Source organism: Macrobrachium nipponense, chromosome 30, assembly GCF_015104395.2.
Source record: "Macrobrachium nipponense isolate FS-2020 chromosome 30, ASM1510439v2, whole genome shotgun sequence".
In the NCBI taxonomy this organism is placed as follows: domain Eukaryota; kingdom Metazoa; phylum Arthropoda; class Malacostraca; order Decapoda; family Palaemonidae; genus Macrobrachium; species Macrobrachium nipponense.
Window position 1 is genome coordinate 22587353 of NC_087218.1, and position 17311 is coordinate 22604663.

Here is a 17311-nt window from a genome sequence, read left to right on the forward strand (position 1 = left end):
AACCTTAAAGCCATGTAGCCATATAGTTTACATCATCAGTTTTACAAGAAATCAGTTAACGAATTCTTTGATTTAAAAAGGGAAGATAAATATGACAGCAAGCCCAGATTCACTTGGAGATAAAAAAAACTTTGAATAGAAATAGATTATGTGATAAAAAAACTGATAAATTACAGAGGAAGAAAAGAAAAAAAAAAACATATCGGAGAGGCATCACGGATGAACGCAAAACTGTCAGCGGAAATAAAAGGTAACTTCGTGCTTATAAAACGAATGTTGGGCACGTGCACATTTTTCGTATATTTGAATAAAGAAAACGAAATTTTATTTTGATATTAACATCATATTAAAAAGAAGAAGAAAAAGCACACAATATTAGGCGTTTGTACTGCCCGTGTACCAAACGCCCGGAATATTAGTACTTGCCAAACATCAACAGCTGATGGGTGACAGTGACACTTGTGTAGGTAGTGAATCATAATCTGTGCGTGTGACGTCATTCGGAAGGGAAGTTCCTGTCTCAAATTCAACAAAATTATACCAAGGTGAGAGTACTGACGTGAAATCGGGCAAGATATTAAGGCCAGTCTGGCCATATTTGCTAGATAGGTAACGATAACAACCTCCTTCTAAGACCTTGTAGCCTAGTATAGCCTACCTACCTATAGCCTAGTAGCCATACCTAGCCTAATCCTGAAGCGAAATTTAGGCCTACGCTAGTTTTGCAGCTTCCCTCATAGCCATTAACTTAGGCAATTTAATTAACATTTCTTCAACAAAGAACGTATGCTAATGGGTTAAATGCTTGGTAACCCCCTATAGCCTAGTAGCTACCTCTAGGTTGTGAACGTGAATCGTTGCCTGACTACCTAGGTACTACTAACCTTGAGGCTTTTGGAGAAAATTCCAGACTACTAACCTAAACAGGAATGTGACATTGATATTGGTTTGGCCTCATAATCTGCCTAAATGATTCCAGTTAGGCTTAGTTAGTCTAATCTTAGCTTAGTTTGCTTAGTTCATAAAATTTTAGGCAAAGCTGGACTTTGTAAAACGAGCAGCCCAGGCTGGAGTTAGGGTAAAACACCGCGTGTACTGGGCAACTCACCGATACCACGACTAGGCCACCCTCCGAAAAAGTACTTTCAATGCATCCTGACACGGGAGATGGTCGTCAGTCACGAGTTGTTGGTGGTGAGAGAAGGAGCTCAAGACCTCTACTCTCCTTTCGAAGTAGATATTTTCTCCAAAGTTAGAAATTAAGGCCATATTTTAAGATTTAAACAGAGGGTAATGAAAAGGGTGGCCAACGCAGTGCCCACACCACCAAAACGCTTTCAAAATTTTTACCTACAACTCGGAATATTTAGAAGATTGACGCCATGTCGATGTTTACGGAGTTGCTTGTGTCAATAAACTTCCCATTTCCTGTGCTAAATCCGCACACAACTTGTACCCATAGACGCTGGGGCACTTTCATCACAACAGTCATACACCCGACCTCTAACCATACTTATCGAAGGGGACTACGGCATTCTATGCAGCGTTTTGTGCTCTTCAGTTGTTTATCAGTGTTGTCAATTGGAATGTGTTTACCCTCCAAACTGGGTATGAGACTTACACAAAACCGGGGAAATAAGTGAAATTAGCGCATCTGTTTGTAATATAAATACATATTACAGCAATTTTAAAATTACTGCACTACTATGACAACTAGAATTCATGGAAACAGTTTGTAAATGCATCGGTGTATGTGTGACGCTCCACTAGATTGGCAACGATGAGTCATTTTTCCTCGCGTCGTCTGCTTGCAAGTATACATCCAAAATATTTGTAATTTTTCGGGGTTAATTTGGTTGCAAAAAAGGGATAATAGATATGAATTAAATAAACATTTTGAAGTAAAGTTAAACTAAATAGTGACTAAAGTAAACAATTAAGGGAATAAAGCTTTGCACCCATAATCAGTGTTGTTGTCTGCTGCTCGTAACTGTGTTTGCGGAGTGAGTACTTAGGAACCAGGAACAGTAACGTGGTTCAAGTGCAATGTGGAGTGAATTAAGACCAAAATGTGTATAATTACAATCAAAGAAGCACTGTGGAGTTTCAGTTGTGATGGCAGTAAGGATAAAACCACCGATTATAAGGTAAAAATGAATTCAGTTCAAACCATGACCCTGGGAATAAAAAGTTTCAGACTTTCACTAATATAGGCAACAAAATTTGTTTTATTGTGCTGATTGCAATTGCAATCTTGAGTAAGATCAATAAACATTACATATAGTATATGCTAACATTGTTCAAATGAGTTCTGGGAAGGCTGGGAAAGACGGTGGATTGTCCATGGTTAGACCAGCCAGCCTCACGATTGCCGCCGTATTGGATTTCCAAACTGCCTTGAAAACATATTTTACGAAGAGCATCACATGCTTATTTTAGTTTGTATGGGGCTTTCATATATCACATTATGTTGACCAAACTTCAATCTTTTGAATGGTATGCTTAAAGTTGTAATTATAGTCTTGTTTCACCAATTAAATATCGAGTGAATAAGGCCTGGCCAGTGTGATGACGATGGATCGTCCGTGATTGTTTACCCTAGCTAGTAGGCTATAGGTAGGTAGCCTAAGTTTAAGTCATAGTTGCAGAGGCCTACTTTTTGATGTCATTTTCCCCTGAACCTAGTGATGGCAAAATTGGAATCACTTTTGGCAACTTGCAGCGAATTATAAACATTATGGTTGATCTCTGATGAATAGGCTACTTAGCATATGATGGTATCTCACTAACATGGAATTTAAGAAGACTAATAATTGGATTATGATAATTTTGCATATATTTCCAGGATTGTGGAATACTTACAACTTATGGTAATTCCAAGGAAGAGCTCGAGATGGAGATGTTGCTTATTATTTGCTTATCAAATTTTTTTTACCGAACTGTATAATTAAGTACAGGACCTATGATGCAGTACAGATGAGATAACTTGAGAAATTAACTAAAGTCAAGTGAGAGATTTATTTTCTTTTGTGTATATATCTTTATGTTAATCCCTGAGCACTGGTACTTAACATGGCATCCTATGGAATCTTTCTGCATAAAAACCTGAACAAAACATGGTAAATTTCTCACATTATTTTGGTAAATTTGTCAAGTTTCAAGTTTGGGTAAATGACCAAGTGGCGATATAGTGGCCACCGATCCCAGAATGAAGCCACCTTCCCCAAAAAGTACTTGAATTTGCTGCCATGAGTATCAGTCAAGAGTTGTGGCTCATCCTGGCAGCACACCGAGACCTCTATGTTTCTCTAGAAGTAAGTGTTTTCTCCTAAATTACGAAATAATGGCATAATTCACACGCTTTTTCAGGAAGGGGCATGTTCTGAGAGAGGTGGCCGCCATGTCACCATTCGGTCATTTACTCTATTACACAATACTGTGTCATATGCACCCTTTTCTATATTGTTCACAAAAAAGTTGTATTATTAAACAATTTCTCCATGTGGAGCTGTTCCTTACAATTATTCAATTTCTTGATGAGTTAAATATTTACAGTTTAACATATAAAGGCTTTTCTCCTGCTAAATGTTTATGGCTTCTTAAGAGGACTATGCCTGACCTATTTCACTGCTTAAAGAAAGTGCATGCACCTGAAAATTGCTCTTACGCAAACTTTTTTTTGTTTATATGTAATCGTATGGGAATGATTCTAATGAAAACTTTTAATAACAGCTTGCACAGACTAGTGTGCAAATTGTTTCAGGTTTAGGCACTTTTTCTATGTCATTTATTAAGGGTTTTCCACTGAAACTATCAATAGTGGTATTGATTTATCTGGAAAAGCTGTAGTCAGAGTTTTATTAGTTTACGTTTGTTAATGCGTGTATCATTGCAGTACATTTTACATGATAAACATCAGTGTTTTTGGTTAAAAGTAAGTGAAAAATACTTGACTAGTTTATGATTTGTTATGGAATTACAAATTCTAGCAAGTATGATTTATGAATAGTAGAGCTAAATAGGCCTAGTGCTGATGAGTCATCCTACTTGACTCAGCTTGTTTAGTAACATCCGTGCAAATTTGCTCAATTACTGTAAGTTTCAAAGCACAGAAGGTTTCCTTCAAGAAATTAAGATGTAGGGTTATTGGGGTCCAGAATGCCAGAAGCACTCCCTCAACAAGGTAGGTCATAGTATCATAGGTATCCATGGAATTGTTAGTGCTAAGTCATAGTATTAGTGAAATTAATCAAAAAGGCAGAAAGCTTAATCAGTGGGAAAATTAATATGTTAGTCAAGAAATTAATTTATTATACATAGTACAGTTTTACTATACGTATGTACAGTTATCAACTTGTGATGATAAAGTTTATTGTTACATTATGGTAACAAAGCTTTTTTAATTGGTACTTGAAAAACAGTAACTAGGATTTGAATTTATGAATAGATGTAAGTTTAGGGCTTGATAGCTAAGTCATTAATACGTACGTAGTCAGAATGAAGGAAAACTAGCAGCTGCCCTCGTAGGGTAACCTGGCTAGAAGTCAATCACATAAATTATCAGCATCTCATATGGCTCAAATTGTTTGTCAGGAAATTTTTATGTTTATTTTATAAAGGTAATTTTCATATATCAAATTTATGGGCTAGATGAAATATTTTTTAAAGGTAATTTTCATATATAAAATTCATGGGTAGATGAAAAGGAAATTCAATATATAAACAATAAGAATATTTTGGAATGCTTATTGAGTAGGCCTACATAATAATTTTTACTGTATTTTGACAAATCAAGCACAAATTGCAGATATCTGTTTGTTTATTACTTAAATTTTCAAGAAAAAATAAGTTTGTTCATGTAACTTACCTGTCAGATATATATATAGCTGATAATTCCGTCGACCGACAGAATTTAAAACTTACGACACACGTAGTGGGAGTCGGGTGGTTAGTACCCATTCCTGCCGCTGGGAGGCGGGTATCAGGAACCATTCCCATTTTCTATTCATAATTTTTCTGTCGCCGGTGTTGTGAACATCTGTTTACAGCACCTCTGTCTGGATTTGGAAACTTTTGGCTACTTGAGTATCCCTTTTGGTTCTTTTTTGGATTAATTGACTTGGATCGGTGGCTAGGCACACGTTATTAGTGGATTGAATTGATTTTGGTTTGGATTTCTCTTTGGATAAAATGTCAGGGTCTAGTACAGCTAGCGCTAGATTTTGTTCTAGGACTGATTGTAGAGGTAGGCTACTGAAAGCTTCAGTAGACCCACATATGGTATGTAAAGGTTGCAGGGAGCATGAATGTATGTATGAAAGCCATTGCAACGAGTGCGAAAGGTTAACAGATTCTGAGTGGAAGGCGTATGAGACCTATCTTAGGAAACTAGAGAAGGATAGGTTAAGGAGGTCTTCCTCCAGGAGTGTTTCAGGTATGCAAGAAATTAATGTTTCTCCTGTTAACCCTCCTTCTGTTAATTCTCCTAACCCTGTAGTGTTGCCTCCGGGCCCTGAAACAGTGTCAGTAGAGAGTAATACTTTGTCCTTAATTTTGGAGTCGATTCGAAATTTAGAATCGAAAGTGTTGGCTGTTGAGAGCAAAAGTGATGTGCAGAAGTGCAGTGATACCCCTTGTGTAGTGGAGGGTGCGTCAGATCGGCCTCGTTTCGCCTCTAGGCCTGGACCTCTGCTTGACTCCCAGGACCCGGGGAGGGAGCATGTCGAAAGCCCAAGGAGGGTTACAAGGAACCCCCACCGATCTTGCGTGCCTTCGGCAGTTACTGAAGAAAATCCCCAGACTGCCAAGGAGCGTGCGCGTGCACGTCTCCTCAAGGAGTGTTTTTCGTCCTCGGAGGCTTCATCCCCACGTAAAGGGTGGAGTTCTCATGGTGCTTCCCGTCCGCTGAAAAGGACGGCACGTGTTGGTGACGCTTCACGTCCAAGTTCTCCGGAACTTAGATCTTCTCCTGATAGTGCGTTCGCCGCTTTCCCGCCGCAGAAAAGGCGTAGAGAGTCTTCGGACCTGGATTCGGGTAACTCGTTCGAGCGATACAGTCGCTCTAGAGCTCGGGAAGAGGCCGTGCCTGGGAGGAGGAGGGAGGCGTCCCCTCGCCACTCTCCTGCTCACAGGATCAGTCCCTCCCCAGAACAGGAAGATTCGCCAACCAAGAGGATGCTTCAGTCTCTGCAGCAACAACTTCAGGACGTTCTTGCTTCTAGAGAGTCTCTTCCGCATCGTCGTAGGAAGGATGATAGGCTTCCTGTGAAGAAGTCAAGACCTTCTCCTTCTCCTTCTCCTCGCTCGCCTCTCTCTCCGTTTGAGTTTCCCTCTAGAGTTCGTTCTGCTCCCCAGCAGCTCTCTAGAGGAGGTGAGGTTAGTTTCTCGCTATCAGGATGAGGTTTCACCCGCTCGCACGTTTTCGGATGTTCATAAGCGAGTTGTGGACGCTGAGCGTGCTTCTGTGCAAGTGGAGCGCGCTTCTGTTGCCGCCAAGCGCGCACCTGTTGATGATAAACGTGCACCAGTGGACGTCGGGCGCGCGCTGGCGGACGCTCGGCGCGCGCCAGTGGACGCCAAGCGTGCACTTGTGGACGCTCGGTGTGCGCCAGTGAGCGCCAGATGTGCACTAGTAGATACCGAGCGCGCACCTGTCGGCGCCAAACGTGTGGCTTCGGACGCCAAGCGCGCGCTAGTGGAAGCCAGTTCCTCACCAACGCAAGCACAGGTGGAAGAGGGAACCCTACCTGTTCGTCGAATTTCTTCAGTACTACCTCCAACTTCTCCAGTTTCTGAAGAGGGAGTTAGCGATGATTTAGCCGAAGCAGAGGAAGAGCAGCAGCCAGCTCCTGTCTCATCGGACTACAAAGTTTTGACGCGTCTTCTCCAGTCGGAGTTTGGAGAAACATTTCAACCTGAAGCCCCTCGTACTCCTCCTTCTCAATTTTCTTCATTCAAAGTGTCGAAGGCATCAGGATTCGTTAAAATGAAGAAGTCGCTTTCCACGAAGCAAGCGTTCCGCAAAATCCACGATTGGATGGAGAAGAGGAAAGCGTCAGGCAAGTCCTCTTTTGCTTTGCCGCCATCAAGACTCTGCGGAAAAGGGGGCATGTGGTACGAGACGGGAGAGAACGTAGGCGTTAAACTGCCAGCCTCTGCTCAGGGTGATTTTGGGAGCATTGTGGATGCCTCCAGAAGAGCCCTCCTGTCTTCATCAAAAGTCTCTTGGACTCATAACGAGTTCGACTTCCATCTAAAAGGCCTCTTCAGGACTCTAGAGGTCTTCAACTTTCTCGACTGGTGTCTTGGAGTTTTGGACGCCAGGTCCAGGAGTTCTGATACCATTAGTCTGGGGGAGCTGTCCAGTGTACTGTCTTGCATGGACAAGGCCGTCAGGGATGGTTCTGAGGAGTTGACTACTCACTTTAGCTCGGGGATTCTCAAGAAGAGAGCACTCTTCTGTAATTTCACAGCCAAATCCGTCTCTCCAGCGCAAAAGGCGGACTTGCTCTTCGCTCCGTTTTCAGACCATCTCTTCCCCCAGACTATGGTTAAGGACATAGCATCGAGCCTTCAGGAGAAGGCAACGCAAGATCTTCTGGCTCAGTCTTCTAGGAGACCAGCAGCTGCTTCTTCTTCTGGCGTTTCTTTTACCAAGAAACCGAAGCCCTTTCGAGTTGGATCTTCCTCGAAAACAGCCTCTCGAGGAAGAGGCTCTTCCAGAGGAAAAACCCCTGCTCCGTCAAAGAGTAGGAAGTGATATGGAAGTCCTTCAGCCGCCGGTAGGAGCCAGGCTTCTTCTGTTCGCGAAAGCCTGGGAAGAGAGAGAGGCCGACCCTTGGTCGCTAGATATCATGAGGAAGGGATACAGGATTCCGTTCATGAAGTCACCCCCGCTATCCTCAACACCAAAGGATTTGTCTCCTTCGTATCGAGGAGAAAAACAGAAACTGCTTTTCGATCTGCTAGATCAAATGATCGAGAAGCAAGCTGTGGAACAGGTCTTCGACCTGGAATCTCCAGGGTTTTACAACCGTCTGTTCCTAGTGCCGAAACAGTCGGGGGGGTGGCGACCCGTCCTCGATGTCAGCAGCCTAAACCTCTTCGTCACAAAGAAAAAATTCAAGATGGAGACACCTCAATCTGTGCTGGCAGCTTTAAGACCGGGGGATTGGATGGTCTCACTAGACCTCCAAGACGCGTATTTTCACGTCCCCATCCATCCCCAATCAAGGAAATACTTGCGATTTGTCCTGAAGGGGAAAGTATTCCAGTTCAGGGCACTTTGCTTCGGTCTGAGTACAGCGCCAATGGTTTTCACCATTCTGATGAAGAACGTGGCGAGGCTGCTTCATCTGGCGAATATAAGGATCTCTCTCTACCTAGACGACTGGCTTATTCGAGCTTCATCGCGAGACCGGTGTCTGGAGGACCTGCACACGACCTTGTCGTTAGCGAAGTCCCTGGGGCTTCTGGTAAACCTCGAAAAGTCACATCTGACTCCTTCTCAATCCTTAGTTTATCTGGGGATTCAGATGGACTCAGTGGCTTTTCGGGCTTTTCCGTCCCAGGGGCGACAACTGCAATGCCTAGAAAAAGTGGCGACCTTTCTGGGGAAGGAAACATGCTCGGTGAGGGAATGGATGAGTCTGCTGGGGACCATTTCCTCACTGGAGAAGTTTGTTTCTCTGGGAAGGTTGCACCTCAGACCTCTTCAATTTAAACAAGATCTGGAGGCGATCTTGTGGTTAACGAGAGAGGTGAAAGAACACCTATGTTGGTGGTCAGATCCACGGAAGCTCGCAGAAGGGCTTTCTCTCAAGCTTCGGAACCCCGACCTAGTGTTGTTTTCCGACGCGTCGTCCACGGGTTGGGGAGCAACACTAGGAGGGAAAGAAGTGTCAGGCACCTGGAGAGGGGAACAGGTGTCCTGGCACATCAATCTGAAAGAGCTATCAGCGATTTACCTGGCGCTCAGGTTCTTCCAGGAGGAAATCGCCAGCAAAGTCATTCAGATCAACTCGGACAACACCACAGCACTGGCATACCTAAGAAATCAAGGGGGAACCCACTCGCCTTCTCTGTTTGCCATCGCGAAGGAACTCCTGTTATGGGCGAAAGCGCAAGACGTCACTATCCTGACAAGGTTCGTGTCAGGAGTACAGAACGTTCGAGCGAACCTTCTCAGTCGACGAGGACAGCTTCTGCCGACGGAGTGGACCCTTCACCAGGAGGTTTGCCAGTCGCTGTGGAACTTGTGGGGTTGTCCGCATGTGGACGTGTTCGCAACTTCCAGGACGAAAAGACTTCCGCTGTATTGCTCCCCAGTTCTGGACCCGGGAGCAGTTGCAGTAGACGCCCTACTTTGGAGTTGGTCGGGTCTAGACCTTTACGCTTTTCCCCCGCTCAAGATCCTCGGGGAAGTAATGAGGAAGTTCGCGGCATCGGAAGGAGCGAGGATGACCCTCATCGCCCCCTTCTGGCCAGCAGCCGACTGGTTCACAGAGGTGATGTCCTTCTTGGTAGACTTTCCGAGGACTCTGCCCTTAAGGAAAGATCTACTCAGACAGCCCCACTTTGAGAGGTACCACAAAAACCTCCCCGCTCTGAGTCTGACTGCGTTCAGACTATCAAGAAGTTGGCCAGAGCGAGGGGTTTTTCAAGACCTGTGGCGAAGGCGATTGCCACTGCAAGGAGGCCCTCCTCAATCGCTCTGTACCAATCGAAGTGGGCTGTCTTCAGATGCTGGTGCAGGAAGAAGGGCATTTCCTCCACCACAACCTCTGTGAGCCAGATAGCTGACTTCCTTCTTTATCTGAGAGAAGAAGTGAAGTTAGCTGTTCCAACTATTAAAGGCTACAGGAGCGTGCTTTCTGTAGTTTTCAGACACAGAGGACTCGATTTGACTAATAATAAAGACCTTCATGATCTCATTAGATCTTTCGAGACTACGAAGGTCATCCAACCTAAAGTACCCTCGTGGAACTTGGATGTGGTGCTTAAGTTCTTGATGTCAAGTCATTTCGAACCGCTTCATTCAGTTTCTGAGGAATCTGACGAAGAAAACGATCTTCCTAACCGCTCTGGCGACGGCAAAGAAAGGGTTAGCGAAATCCAGGCTATCAGCAAGCAGATTGGGTTTTTCGGACAATAATGCGGTTTGTTCTTTAAGTCCTGCGTTCTTAGCAAAGAACGAGAATCCTTCCAACCCGTGGCCGAGGACCTTTGAAATCAAAGGGTTGTCAGAAAAAGTGGGAATGAACTGAGAGGTTTCTGTGTCCCGGTCAGGGCCTCTAAAGTTCTATCTGCAGAGAACTAAAGCCTGCAGAGGCTCTTCTGACAATTTGTGGTGCTCAGTGAGGAAGCCTGATCTTCCTATGTCGAAGAATGCACTGGCGTTCTTCCTAAGAAGTATGATTTAAGAAAGCCTCATAAGTGCAGTGATAGTGATTTGAAGCTTCTAAAAGTGAAAGCTCACGAGGTGAGAGCTATCGCTACTTCGGTAGCTTTTCACAAAAATATGGCGCTCAAAGATATTTTGAATGCCACATTTTGGAGAAGCAATTCGGTGTTCGCTTCACACTACCTTTGGGAGGTGAAAGTGACATACGAAAATTGCTTCTCCCTCGACCATACATTGCTGCAGACACTGTTTTGGGGGCAGGAGGTAACACTCATCCTATCCTTTAGGGATTAGGGGGGTTTTTAACTTGTATTTTATGGTTGTGGGGTGACCGCCTGGGGCGGGTCTCCCTTCCATTAGCTTAGTTAAGTGGGATACCTTTGGTAAGCTAAGCCAGGTGGTTGTATTTTTGCCTCGTTGCCCTCATCAGTATGGTTCATGGTCTAGTCACGTCGTGGTCTCGCCCCTGTTGACAGATCATCTGGAGTGCACCAGCTACATAGGTCTCTACCTTGCTGGCAACTCTAGTAGCACAAGCAGACTTACGTGGCAGTAATCACGAAGCCAGCTATGCTAACAGGTAAGGAACCAAGATATCAAATATCTGCATATATGTGTTTCCTAAATCCTCTATTCTGTCTCTCCCACCACCAAAGGTGGGATTCAGCTATATATATATCTGACAGGTAAGTTGCATGAACAAAATGATATTGTAATGATACAATTAAGTTTGTTCATACTTACCTGGCAGATATATATAATTAAGTACCCACCCACCTTCCCTTCAGGAGACAGTGGAAATAAAAATTATGAATAGAAAATGGGAATGGTTCCTGATACCCGCCTCCCAGCGGCGGGAATAGGTACTAACCACCTGACTCCCACTACGTGTGTCGTAAGTTTTAAATTCTGTCGGTCGTCGGAATTATCAGCTATATATATATCTGCCAGGTAAGTATGAACAAACTTAATTGTATCATTACAATATCATTTTTATATGTATTAGTATCTCTCAAATGATAGGTACTATACCATGTACTATACATTGTGTACTACAGTAAAAAAGGCAGAGGAGTACCTGTGAGGCTCGTTTAAAAAATGTGTCAAAAGACGTAGGTAAACCCCTCTAGTTAAATTAGAAAAGAATTTAAAAAGGAAAGCTGATGAGTGTGGAATAGTGTAGTTGACTTGTTGTTAATAGCAAAATCAAAGAAAAATGATATGTTTAGAAGTGGAATAGCTTAATAGAGAATAGAGAAAGGGAATTAAGAATCTATGTAAGAAAGATGTAGTTTGGCCATATGGTTGCTGTGGATGAAATGCCATTTTTGTATAAGTAACTTACCAAGCACTAATTACATAGCTAAAAGTTTCTAGTACTGTATCAGCAGCTAAAAGATTTTGAAGTTCGTGGCAGAGACTTGTTTTTTAATGTAGGTAATTAGCCCCGCCCACTTTTGGGAAAGAGAAGAACAATTGAGCATTTATCAAATGTCAAGTGCTAGTGATGGAACCTTTTTCCAGATGTAAGCATCTTTTAGGCGCCCATGTGTGCCTTTGCATGGGGTTCCTCCTCATCCTCGTGACAAGAGACAGTCAACAAGACCAGAGATTGTGGCATCAATGCCATTATAACAGACTTCAGCATTGTCGGATCCTCCTTTCGTCCCTATTAAACAGCGACTAGACAATACTATTTTAGGATGCTTGAAGAAACTGTCGACAGCTACTAAGGACTTTTCACTTTCACCTGTGTTTTCAGTCGAAGCAGAAGGGGACAAGGAATTGGAAGACTCCCTGCCATCAGTTTATGCATCTTTATTGCATTTTTTGCTCCAGAACTATCCATCCTTTATCTCTCCTGTAGCTCCTTCGTCTTCAGTGTCAACGTTCCAGATGAGTAATCTGCCTGCAGAAACTGCCAGGTTACCTAAAATTGTTCTTTCCATCTCAGCCAGGAAGGCTCTCAGAGAGATAGAGAGCTGGCTACTGGAGAAAAGAGTTAGGAAAGTATAACTTCATTTATCCACTGTCTTGTCGTTTGAATAAAAAAATATTCTTAATACATGACATGAGAGGTTTCTTCCTTGGTTGTGGCTGCTTCCTCCCAAGGAGACATTTCCAGCCTCATAGACTCGGCCTGTAGGTTGGCCTTTTCTGCGGCCAAGACTATGTTCTCATTGGCTGAACTTGATCATATGCTTAAGAATCTTTTCTTAAGTCTTTGGAATAGTAAGCTTCCTTGACTGGACAATGGGCACTCTTGCATGCAAGATTCAAGAATATCTTGCCTTACTGGCTGACTTCTCATCAGACCTCTTTAATGTACTTTCGTATGTGGATAGAGTAGTTAGGGATGCTCTAGAGAGGTAGCCTTCCTCTACATCATGGGAGTTTTAAAGGAGTTAGGGGTGCTCATACACCACGAAAGGAGTGAGAATGGTTCAGAGATCTGCTCTTCTTTTCTGGCCCATCTTTCAAGAGGGTCTGTTTCCACATGCATCAGTAAATGGGATTTCCTGTGAATTACAGAAGAAGTCCACTTATGACTTACTAGCGAAGTCCTCCATATGATCCAAGGACTACTCCTTTGTCGTCTTTTAAATCATTGTCTCCTTTGCAGCCCTTTCCCTTTCAGGGAAGAGGACAAAGACCTTCATCTAGGACCTGAGCTAACATTCATTTCTTGTCCTGGACCATCAAGAAGTCCATGACAAAACCCCCTTAAAAAAATTGAACTTGATGTCCTCCTTACCAAGGTAGGTGCCAGGCTCCTTCAGTATTGGGAGAATTGGAGTCAGAAAGGAGCAGCGTGATGGGTAGTGAAAGTGTTAGGGCATGGATGTACAATTTCATTTATGGAAACTCCTCCCTTAGCCAAGAGGCCTATTGCCTTAATCACTTACTCCGAGAATTCAAAAAGATTTTTATCTCTCGAGGAGGAAGTGCCCTCACTTCTCGAGAAGGAGGGATAGAAGTTGTCCCAGAATAAGACTCAGAAGGGTTATACAATAGCTTCTTCATAGTCCCAAAGTCATTGGGGGAATGGAAACCAGTATTAGATGTAAGTGCCTTGAATTTATTTGTCCAAAAGATGAAATTCAAAATAGAAACAGCACATTCGACTTTAACATCCATCTGTCAAGAGGATTGGATGGTATCAATAGACCTTCAGGATGTTCACTTCCATGTAGCAATACACCTGAATTTCCGAAAGTTCCTAAGATTCATATTTCAGGATTAAGTATTTCAGTTTCAGGCACTATGCTTCGGACTGTCAACTGCTTCTCAAGTCTTCACTAGTATTCTGGCTCCCTTAGTAGGTTGGCTCCACCTGATGGGGATCAACATAGCATTCTACCTGGACAATTGGTTTCTTTGCGTCAGGTTGAAAGAACAATGTACAGAGGACTTTCGGAGAACACTTCTCCTTATACAGGACTTGGGGTTATTGTTGAATTACCTGAAGTCACAGATGACTCCTTCTCAGGAGGTAGTTTATTTGAGTAATTTTCATGCTTTTTCATCCCCGAAAAGAGTGGAGATGTGTCTGCAGGAGGTAGATGAGTTCATGAACCTTCAGTCTTGCATGGCCAACAGCTGGATGAGCCTTCTGGGGACATTGGCCTCAATAGAGCAGTTTGTCTCCTTAGGGAGACTTGATCTAAGAGTTCTGTTTTACCTGAGAGACAAGTGGGACAGGAAAAGACATCCTGATTCTTTCATTTTGTTGATCACCCCGGAGATCAAGAAACACCTGTGTTGGTGGAAATCAAGACAGGTTGCTGGAAGGGAAGTTCTTATTCCCTCAGAGCCCAGACCTAAGCTTCTATTCCAATGCATCAGATTTGGGCTGGGGAGCCCTCTTAGAATGAAGGAAATCTTTGGGACATGGTCAAGGGATCAGTTACAGTGGCACATAAAAGGGATTTTGACGAAGGAAAAATCTATTTCTGGGTGATTGGCTCGTGTCGCCCTATGAAAGGATCCTTAATATCATTCTTTCTAGGTAAAATTAATCTAAAAATTACCAGAGAAAAACAAAATTAAGAAAATGTCAGTAAAACTGACTCGCTCACTCTTAAAAAGAAGTGTCGGTATGGCAATAGGGGCGAGTGGGAACACTACCACGAGACATTCACCAATTAGAACTTCCAATCAGAATCCCCACAAGAGAGAGCTGATACCAACGGGCGATGCGGCCGCTACTACTACTACTAGAGGACGCGCCACGGACAGCAGCGCCCCTAGCGGACATCCTTAATCTAAAACACATCTTGTCCTGCAGGGGGGGCAAAGAATACAGGGTGGGTTTCATAGGGCGACACGAGCCAATCACCCAGAAATAGATTTTTCCTTCGTCAAAATCCCTTTTCTGGGCTCAGCTCGTGTCGGCCTATGAAAGAGTACCAGAGAAACAGACAAGATGGGAAAAAGGGACAAATGAAAAGCAGTTGTAAAATGAGGGATATAATATAGTAAATCAATTACAGCATATAAACTAAGTACTTAAGTCTAACTTATTCTAAACAGTAACATAAAAGAAAGTTAGTAATGTAAAGTACTTAAAATTACAGTAAACACAGTAAATTATAATAATGCAGTGTAACTTTTAACAAAATAGATTTACTTAGATAACTTATTTACAAAATATACAAACACATTGTGTCCTACCCTAGCATAAAAATAAGGGTAGGTACACTGAAGTACATTATCAGTACAAAGTGTGGATGTCCCTAGCAAAAAATAAGGGACAATCCACTAATATGATTTCAGCGGCTAAGGCTAGGATATCCGAGTAGCATGGCGATAGGGTGAGGCATGTTGGATGAGGTAGGTAGAAAGGAGACCTGGATCTGTACTACAACTACTATACAGTATCAGGAGAAACAATGTTTCCCGCTGCTACTGCTGAAAATTTTAAAGATTCCAAGGACTTTAGATAATGACGTTTAAAGACTGTCGGAGATTTCCATCCAGTATACTTTTAAGATCCTCAAAGTTCATATGTTGAAAGTAATTAATTGAGGTGGCTACTCCCCTGATGTCATGTGCTTTTGGGAATGAATCAGGATTGGCTTGTTTAATGAAGTAAAGGATTTGTTGTCTAATACCTTTTACTGACAAAGTACCACCTTTTTCTCTCATGAAGAGAGAACCTGAGGATCTTGAGGATGTACGAGATAGAAAGGCTCTTAAAGTTGATACTGGGCAAAGAGAAGGTCTTGCGGAAGTGGGATGACTTTCCAAGGGGCCCACCTTGCAAGAGGATCCTCATTTTTAGCCAAAAAACTACGATCCGGAGCAAGCAGAACTTCTCCTGAGGGGAGGAATTCCACATGACCCGCATCTCTGGATAGAGCCGACAGTTCTGAAATTCTAGCTCCTGAAGCTAGGCTTAATAAGAATAATGTCTTTCTAAGAAGCATTATGAATGTACAAGACGAGTTGTCAGTATCTGAAGCTAGTTTGAGGACATCATTTAAGAACCATGAAACTGCAGTAGGCCTTTGAGAAGGTCTAAGTCTAGCACAGGCTTTAGGAATAGACGTGAAATAAGATTCAGTCAGATCTATCTGAAAAACCTAACTGAAAGATCTTCTTCAAAGCCGATTTATTAGTAGTAATAGTGCTAGCTGCTAAACCTTTTTCAAACAAGGATCTGAAAAAGGATATAGCTAGATTAACTGTCATGGTTGTAGTGTTTGATTCTTTCAGGAAGGATGCTAATTTTTTAACAGCTGAGTCATATTGTCTAATAGTTGACTCTCTCTTTATCTGATTCTAGGAAGAGAATATTTTGTTGATCAATATTAGCATCTTTATTAGCCGCAAACTTCATGAAGTCCATAAAGTTAGGGTCTGAAGAATTCCTGAGGAAGCGAACACAGTCCTCATTTGTACTGATTGTGACAGCTTGGGATTGGAAGAATCCGTTGAGGTCGGAGACCCAATTCCAGAAGAAGAGGATACCAGTTGCTCTTGGGCCAGTCTGGTGCAATCAGAGCTACTATTCCCTTGAAAGTCCCTCAGCTTGCTTAAGACTTTCAAGAGGAGATTCACTGGAGGAAAAACATAAATTTTTCTCCACTGATCCCAATCTAACGACAGGGCGTCCGTGGCATAAGCCAGAGGGTCCAGGTTGGGGGCCACATAGCAAGGGAGCTTGTGGTTCGCTTGTGAGGCGAAGAGATCTACTTGGAGACCTGGGACTCTCCGGCATATTCCACTGGAATGACCCGTCGTCTAGGGACCATTCTGATTCCAGAGGGACTGACCGGGACAAAGCGTCTGCTATCACATTTCTTACCCCCGCCAGGTGAGTGGCGGACAGATGCCATTTGTGTTTGTTTGCTAGGGCAAAGATGGCTATCATGACATGGTTCACATGCTTGGATTTGGACCCTCCCCTGTTGATGCAATGAACTACCACTGCACTGTCCAAAACTAGCCTTAGATGAGACTTTTTCGGGGGAAGCAGTCTCTTCAAGGTAAGAAATACTGCCATTGCTTCCAGAACGTTTATGTGGAGCTGGCGAAATTGAACTGACAAAGTCCCCTGAACCTGTTTGAACTGAGAATATCCCCCCACCCCCCACCCGGACAGGGAGGCATCCGTGTGAATGGTTAACACTGGAAGGGGATATTGAAGGGGTACCCGCTTGGCTAAGTTCTTTACTTTTGACCATGGACGGAGTTGATTGCGAAGGATCTGTGGAATTACTGACAACTTGTCTCGAGATTTGGCGTTTGCTCTCGATCGCCAAACTCGATTTATATCTTTTAGCCTGCTTTCAGGAGGATATCTGTCACCGAAGCAAACTGAAGGGACCCTAGGATTCTTTCCTGGCTTTCTTTCCTTGATGTTTGTTTGCATTTGAGAAATTGTCTGACAGATTTTGCTATTTC

General features: G+C 43.2%; 1 protein-coding gene across 2 annotated transcripts in view; it reads left to right on the plus strand.

The window, feature by feature from the left end:
- Positions 1-387: 387 nt before the first annotated feature.
- LOC135202372 (SCY1-like protein 2) overlaps positions 388-17311 on the plus strand; it is a 152502-nt gene continuing 135578 nt past the window's right edge. The window contains exon 1 of one of the 2 annotated variants that reach the window (XM_064231733.1): positions 388-545. The gene's annotated coding sequence lies outside the window, so the exon portion shown is untranslated. The remainder of the gene's footprint in view (positions 546-17311) is intronic. The other variant, XM_064231732.1, reaches the window with a different exon arrangement.